This window comes from Loxodonta africana, chromosome 15 (assembly GCF_030014295.1).
Source record: "Loxodonta africana isolate mLoxAfr1 chromosome 15, mLoxAfr1.hap2, whole genome shotgun sequence".
Lineage (NCBI taxonomy): Eukaryota > Metazoa > Chordata > Mammalia > Proboscidea > Elephantidae > Loxodonta > Loxodonta africana.
In genome coordinates, this window is record NC_087356.1 from 67,296,587 (window position 1) to 67,304,105 (window position 7,519).

The window sequence follows — 7,519 nt, forward strand, 5'->3', positions numbered from 1 at the left end:
GTGAAATGAATTGACACAGTGGCTGCAACAGTGGACTCAAGCATAACAAAGATTGTGAGAATGGCACAGGACCAGGCAGTGTTTTGTTCTGTTGTACATAGGGTCTCTATGAGTGGGAACAGACTCGAGGGCACCTAACAATGACAACAACAACAAAATTTCTCTCTCATACTGGACTTTTCCACAAGTCAACCCAAACTACATTTTAATTCCCAAAATAATATAGCAATATATCTTGGATTCTCCAGGAGAATCCTAAATTCAAATATTCTGTTGCTACCTTAGCCCATGATTCACACATTATGTTTAAAGCAGGACTCTGCTAACTCTAGGTCTGAAGACAGATTTGTTTGTTATTCTGGCGTTCTATTGTATATTTAAATATTCTTCACCAACAGCATAATTCAAAGGCATCAATTCTTCTTTGCTCTTCCTTATTCATTATCCAGCTTTGGAATGCATATGAGGCTATGGAAAATAACATGCCTTGGTGCAGGCACACCTTAGTCCTCTACCCGACCCCTTTGCTTTTTAACACTTTAAAGAGGTCTTTTGTAGCAAATTTGCCAATGGAATAAATCATCTGATTTCTTAATTGCTGCTTCCCTGGGCATTCATTGTGGATCCAAAGTGAAATGAAATCCTTGACAAATTCAGTATTTTCTCTGTTTATCATGATGCTCTTTGTTGGTCCAGTTGTGAGGATTTTTGTCTTCTTTATATTGAGGTGCAATCTGTACTGAAGGCTGTAGTCTTTGATCTTCAGCAGTAAGTGCTTCAAATCCTCTTCACAAACCACTGTAAATCCCAAGAATGATGAAAAGAAAAACCACACTTAAGCATATCAGAGGGGAGCTACTAAAAAAGTAAAGGCAAAGAGAAAATTATAAATGTGGCAAAGAAATGGCTATTATTTTTAAAGGAACAACAATTTGATATCTTTATTCTTAAAAGATAAAAGTCAGAACAAAATGAGAAAAATTAAAAAAAATCTTTTTTGTATTTTAGATGTTTTACAGAGCAAATTAGATTCTCATTAAACATTTAATATACATCTTGTTTGGTGATATTGGTTGCCAACCCCACAACATGTCAACCCTCTCCCCTTCTTGAACTTGGGTGCCCCATTACCAGCTTTTTTGTTTCCTCCTGCCTTCTTGTCCATGCCCCTGGGCTGTGTGCCCATTCAGTCTTGTTTTGTTTTACAGGCCTGTCTAATCTTTGGCTGAAGAGTGAATCTCAGGAGTGACTTCGTTACTGAGCTATAAGGGTGTCTGGTGGTCAGACTCTCAGAGTTTCTCCAGTCTCTGTAAGACCAGTAAGTTTAGTCATTTTTTTTGTGTGTGTATGTGAGTTAGAATTGTGTGCTGCATTTTTCTCCAGCTCTGATTGGGGCCCCCTATTGTGATTGCTGTCAGAGCAGTCAGTGGGAAAACATTTTTGAAGTACTACACAAAATAATAATCAACCTAAAATTTTATGCAAACTGTTAATATACTTAAAAAGTGATTTTTGGAAAATAAAAATATTTCTACATGAATAAAAAAGTAATAATTGCCTCTATTAGGCACGAACTTCAAGAAATATTAAAGGACGTCTTCTCACTTTCTCACACAAAGAAAATAAACAGAATAGAAATTTCTGTCTACACAATATAATAAAGAAAAGCAAATTTATAGGGACATATAAAAGGCATTTTTGTCAACTTAAAAGTTCTTTGAAAGGTTAATACTATTGAATAATAATAACAATGTATTATAAATATTGTAACTTAAGTAGAAGTAAAATGGTTAACAACTGTAGTACAGATCAAGGGAGGAGATAAGTGGAAGTATACTATAAATTTCCTACGTTATACATGACATGGTGTGATATTACTTGAAAATAGACTATAATAAACTAGAATTGTAAAACCTTTATCAGTCATCAAAAATAAAAACAAAGGCATAAATGATAAGTCAATGTTTTTAATGTTGTCGTTAGATGCCGTCAAGCTGATCTCAACTCCTATCAATCCCATGTGGCAGAATAAAACAGCCCCAAAGGTTTTCTTGACTGTAATCTTTACAGAAGCATATCACCAGATCTTTCTCTTGTGAAGCTTCTGGATGAGATTAGCAGTTCAGAAGCAGATCCTTTAACCATTTTCGTCTCCAGGTCACCAGGACTCTTTGATAAGCCAATAAAACTCAAACCAAACTCTTTGCAATGGAGTCAATTCTGACTCGTAGCCGCCCTGTAAGACAGAGTAGAACTGTCCCACAGGGTTTTGAAGGTATGGCTGGTGGATTCAAACTGCCAACCTTTTGATTAGAAGCCAAGTTTGTAACCTCTGCACCACTGTGGCTCCTCACAAGCCAATAGGAGAGAGAAAACAGAATACAGAAAAAAAAAAAAAAACAAAGATTTTTGTTACCAATAGAAAACAAGTAGCAATATGGTAAGTTTAAACGTAATCGTATCAAAATTACTTTAAATATAATCTAAACACTCCAACTCAAAAGCAGAGAATGTCGGGGAGAAAAAAAAATAGAAGTACATGTGTTCTATAAAAATAAAATAACCAACCAGAAACCACACACACACACACACATGCACACACACAGACATTTTAAATGTAAAGTTACTGCGGTTAAAAAGTAAAAAAGATGGAAAAAAAGACAATGTAAAAACAAAGCTAAAATAGCTATATCAATATCAGTGAAACTAGATGTCAGAAAAAGAAATCTACCACGGGCAAAGAGGAATATTTTTCAATGGCCAAATGGTCAACTCATCAGTAATACATGAAAACACAAATGCATATGCACCTGATAAGAGGGTTTCATAATAGATACGTCTGTGTCAGGGAGGTCTTGCTCTTCAGATAGGTGGGACTGCCATACTTTGAACACCAGTTTGCTGCTTTGCAGTCAGGAAATTGTCTCCTAGCAGAGAGCAAACATGGTTGTGAGGCTTAGATGATGAGTTTTTCTCTACTCAGTAATCATAGTTTTGTAATACTCGTCCATGGCCTACAAACAGTTAACTTATTTATTTTGTCCAGTTTTTTAAAAATTGTTTTCAGTCTAAAATGATGTCGTCTGTGAGATCTAGAGTGCCAATATACTGATAGTGATTGGCTAAAAAAAAAAAAAAAACTCAAATTTCTTCAATATGCTATAACACATTTTTTTTTTCCGTCTTAATTTCCTCTTTGAATTTGCTCAACTGATAGTGAGCCCAGCCCTCAAAATCTTTGTCTCTCATCTTGCAGTTGTTTGCTTGGATGGTTCAAGCATCCTCCTGTATTTTTGTCAGAATCCCAACCTGTCATCTCAGGAGAAGATAGCCTGTGTTTTCCACGGCAGGGATCCTCATGCTCATTTCCCTGTTCTACACTCTGAGGACAAGAATGCCCCAGTGTCCAAGACCGTGTAGCAAACAGCCCAATTAAATGTGGCTGTAATTTATGTCTGCTTTCCTGAGTCACTGATTACTTTCAAGACAAATGTTTTATTAGAAATTTTTAAATGTGTGTGTAGAAAACTTTTGGTTGACCTTTAAGCCTATGCCAGCTGCCCAGTGCTTTATCAGACCCCTACTTTCTGGGAGACCCCTTATAATTCAGTTCCTCAGACCTACTCTTTCCTCATCCATTCGTCCTGGGCAAGCTTCTCTGACCTATGTCCTGGAGTCAGTTCTCAATGTTAAAACAAAAACATAAAAAAACAGTCTGTACATTCACATTTATAAAACAAAGATCATTAACAGGACACTGAAGCTTGTCATGAATGATCTGTGGGATTATGAGATCTTTTTGCTTTCTTATGATTTCTGTATCTTTAAGTTTCATGAATTAGTTTTACAATCTTAAACAGACAAAATTCCAATTTAATCACGAGATAAATTTTAGAGAAAATATAATTATTTTCTATTTTTTAAAAAGTATAAAAAAGGAAAAAAAATTACCCTTTTTTCCACCACTACAAAAAAACTCTTAAATATCCTTTCAGTTTAATGTTAATTTTTCCATAATAAGTGAGTTCAATTAATTGTGAATCTTATATTTCCCTTAATATGATTTTAAATGTATGTATATTTTCTATATCCTGATACGTTATTTCAATTTCTTACTTAATCAATTTTTTACATGATTAATGTCCTTGTGGATTTCTGTTTAATAAACAAATATGACTATAACATCATTACTACTGTAATTCTGACTTGCCTACCAAATGACTTAGCAAGCCAAGTAGAAGGTATTTATTCCGATTTATGCCAAACTTTCTTGATCCATTTCTAGTTGCCACAACACTGCCCCCCTTCCGTTCCTGTCATTGTTGTGTCCAGACTTTTGGATGTGGCAGTCAGCTCTGTACAGATGACAGTCTTGAAACCCTATGGAGGCACTTCTACTCTGTCCTATAGGGTGGCTAGCAGCCTGAATCCACTCAACAACAATGGCTTTTTTTTTTTTTTTTGAACTCTTTTTTGTGTGTCTTCAAGAGATTGAAGTAAAACAAACTGCTGGAAACCATGGAGAGACATATTTTGTTTCACAGGAAGTAAGAACATTCTAGCAGTCAGACGTAACCAGGAATGAAATCAGCTGCCTTAGTATGCAGCCAAGTACTCACAATTAGTGCTGTTTAAGCATAGCCTGCATAACCACTTAACACTTGTATTGTTCAAGGACAAAAACACTGCAGAAAACACTGGATATGTCATCTTTATTACCTCTTTCAAGTCCAGCATTTCATGATTTTATAAGTTTAATTGGACTGTTATATACACAGTGATTAACTGCTAGGCTGCTAACCAAAGTGTGGGCAATTCAAATCCATCATCTGCTTCTTGGAAACTCTATAGGGCAGTTCTACTCTGCACTGTAGGATCGCTATGAGTAGGAATCAACTCGACGGCAATGGGCTGTTGTTACTCAGTCCTGCATTCAAATCTCTGCTCAACCACATACTTGCTGTGTGACCTTGGGCAAACAATTTTCAATCTCCAAGCCTCTAAAAAAGCCAGATGTTAATATTTATCTCTTGGTAGTGGTGTGAAACACACTTAAAATAACACCTGGAAAGTGTTTAGTACCATTATTGGCTGTTGACCAGAACTTAATAAAAATAAAACTTAATAAATGTTGTGTTGTTGTTTTAGTCACGGCTTATTGAGTTTCTGGAAACCCTGGTGATGTAGTGTTTAAGTGCTACGGCTGCTAACCAAGAGGTCAGCAGTTCAAATCTGCCAGGCACTCCTTGGAAACTCTATGGGGCAGTTCTACTCTGTCCTGTAGGGTCGCTATGAGTCGGAATCGACTCGAGGGCAGTGGGTTTGGTGTGGTTTTTTTTATTGAATTTCTCTCTAAAATGCCTTTCATTTGCTCAACATGTTCATTCCAATAATGATGGCCACAATTTACTTCCTTAGCTTCACTTTCTTTTTGGTCTTTTTTCATTAACACACATAGTAATACAGAGATTCACAATGATTTTACTGATATTAAACTCTTAAAAGTCATCAGTATTCTCCATGACCTATAAATGAAGTTCAGACTGATTTTTAGGTCATTCAAGATTTGTATCATCTAACAAAAAATTATTTTTATTATAATCTCTTTAAAAAGTTCTCCTATATGAATATAAGCAAATCCTCTGAAACATATACAATTTTTATAAAGTTATTTCAATTTATCACCCATCATGTGAAAAAAAAAAAGCTTTTCACTGGATGTCTTCGTTCAATGCCAGGAATAATACAATAAAAATTACTCACACATGGATTTCAAGTAATTAAAAATTATTTATTTTACAGATCTTTTTTTTCCAGATGAGTTTGTTTGTACACTTATTGGTAAACAAGGGATAGTACATAAAGTATTAAGATCAAAGGACACAGACCACACAGATCATTCTATGTATTATGATAGGTAAATCTTATCTAACAAAGTGCCAAATTCCGTGTATATAAATGATAATCTCGCCGCACGAAGGCCTTTGAAGATGTTTAAAAATGATTAGAGGCAATATGGATTACTACTGGTGACCTCTGAGACTTCCTACAATTGATGCTGCCCTGCATGTGACAGCCCTGCACATGACACTATGTATCTAGTGTATCCTTAGACCTTTCTTCCAAAAAATCAAGTGATGGCACTAATCTCACTGTTTATGAATATATGTTGCTGTCTCTGAACTCCCTCCTTACTGGATCTTCTTCAAGAATTCTAAATATTTGCTACTGCAAAATGATCTTTTCTCAGTGATTTTATTTAGAGCAACTTTGACATCCTTATTCCTCAGGCTATAGATCATAGGGTTCAGCGTTGGCACAATAATGGAGTAAAACACAGAAGACACTTTCCCTTTGTCCATGCAGCCGATGTTTGATGGCTGCAGGTACATGAATGCTACAGAACTATAGAAGATTGTAAGAGCCAAAATGTGGGAGCTGCATGTGCTGATGGCTTTGGACCTGCCTTCAGTGGAGAGGATTCTCAGGATACTGGCAATGAGGGAGACATAGGAGCCAAGGATGGTCAAGGTTGGTGCTACAACATTAAATGCACCGAAGCTCAAAATTACCACTTCATTGGTATAAGTGCTGGAACATGAGAGCTCCAGTAGTGGAAAAATATCACAGAAATAATGGTTGATTATATTATCCTTGCAGAAAACCACCCTTAACATGCAAACTGTGTGAGCTGTGGCGCCAATCGAGCCCATTATATATACCTCAACTACCAACCAGGAGCAGACCTAATCAGACATGGTGACATTGTAAAGCAATGGCTTACATATGGCAACATAGCGATCATATGCCATCACAGCCAACATATGACATTCTGATATAACAAAAAAAGCAAAGAAGTAGAGCTGAGTCATGCGTTCAGGATAGGAGATGGTGTTCTTCTCTGTCACAAAGTTCACCAGCATTTTGGGGGGTAATGACAGTGGGATAGCAAAGATCAATGAAGGACAAACTGCTGAGGAAATAGTACATGGGGGTGTGCAGGTGAGAACTGACCCCAATCAATGTGACCATGCCCAGGTTCCCCACCACTGTGACCACATAGGTTCCTAGGAAGAAAAGAAAGAGGGGCAGCTGTAGTTCTGGCTTTTCAGTTAACCCAGCAAAGATAAACTCAGTTACTGTGGAGTGATTTCTTGGTGCCATTTCCCTCTGGGAATTTTATGAAGGAAGAGAAGAAGAAATTAGACATAGGTGGTTATTTATGCAGTGAGAAACAGATGCAAGTCTTATCATTCAGGTATCTCCAATTCTCCCTCCCTGTACCAGCTCTACTTTAGAAGTTAAAGACTCTGTTGTCCCAGTTTATAGATCATGCAAATAAACATTAGATGAAATTAATTCTTTTTCTCTGTTTTACAAGAGTCAGTCTTAGTACTGACCAGTCTCTGAACATCCCAAGAACTGTTCTGGTAACTTAGAATATTGAGTGTTCTGAGCCCTGGTGGTAAAATAGTTAAGTACTTTTCTGCTAAATGGAAGTTGTGCAGTTGAAATCCAC

The 7,519-nt window shown here is 36.5% G+C and overlaps 1 pseudogene; it reads right to left on the bottom strand.

Annotated features, from left to right (window-relative positions):
* Nucleotides 1–5,242: 5,242 nt before the first annotated feature.
* LOC135227745 (olfactory receptor 8G50-like) lies at nucleotides 5,243–7,269 on the bottom strand (annotated as a pseudogene).
* Nucleotides 7,270–7,519: the final 250 nt, after the last annotated feature.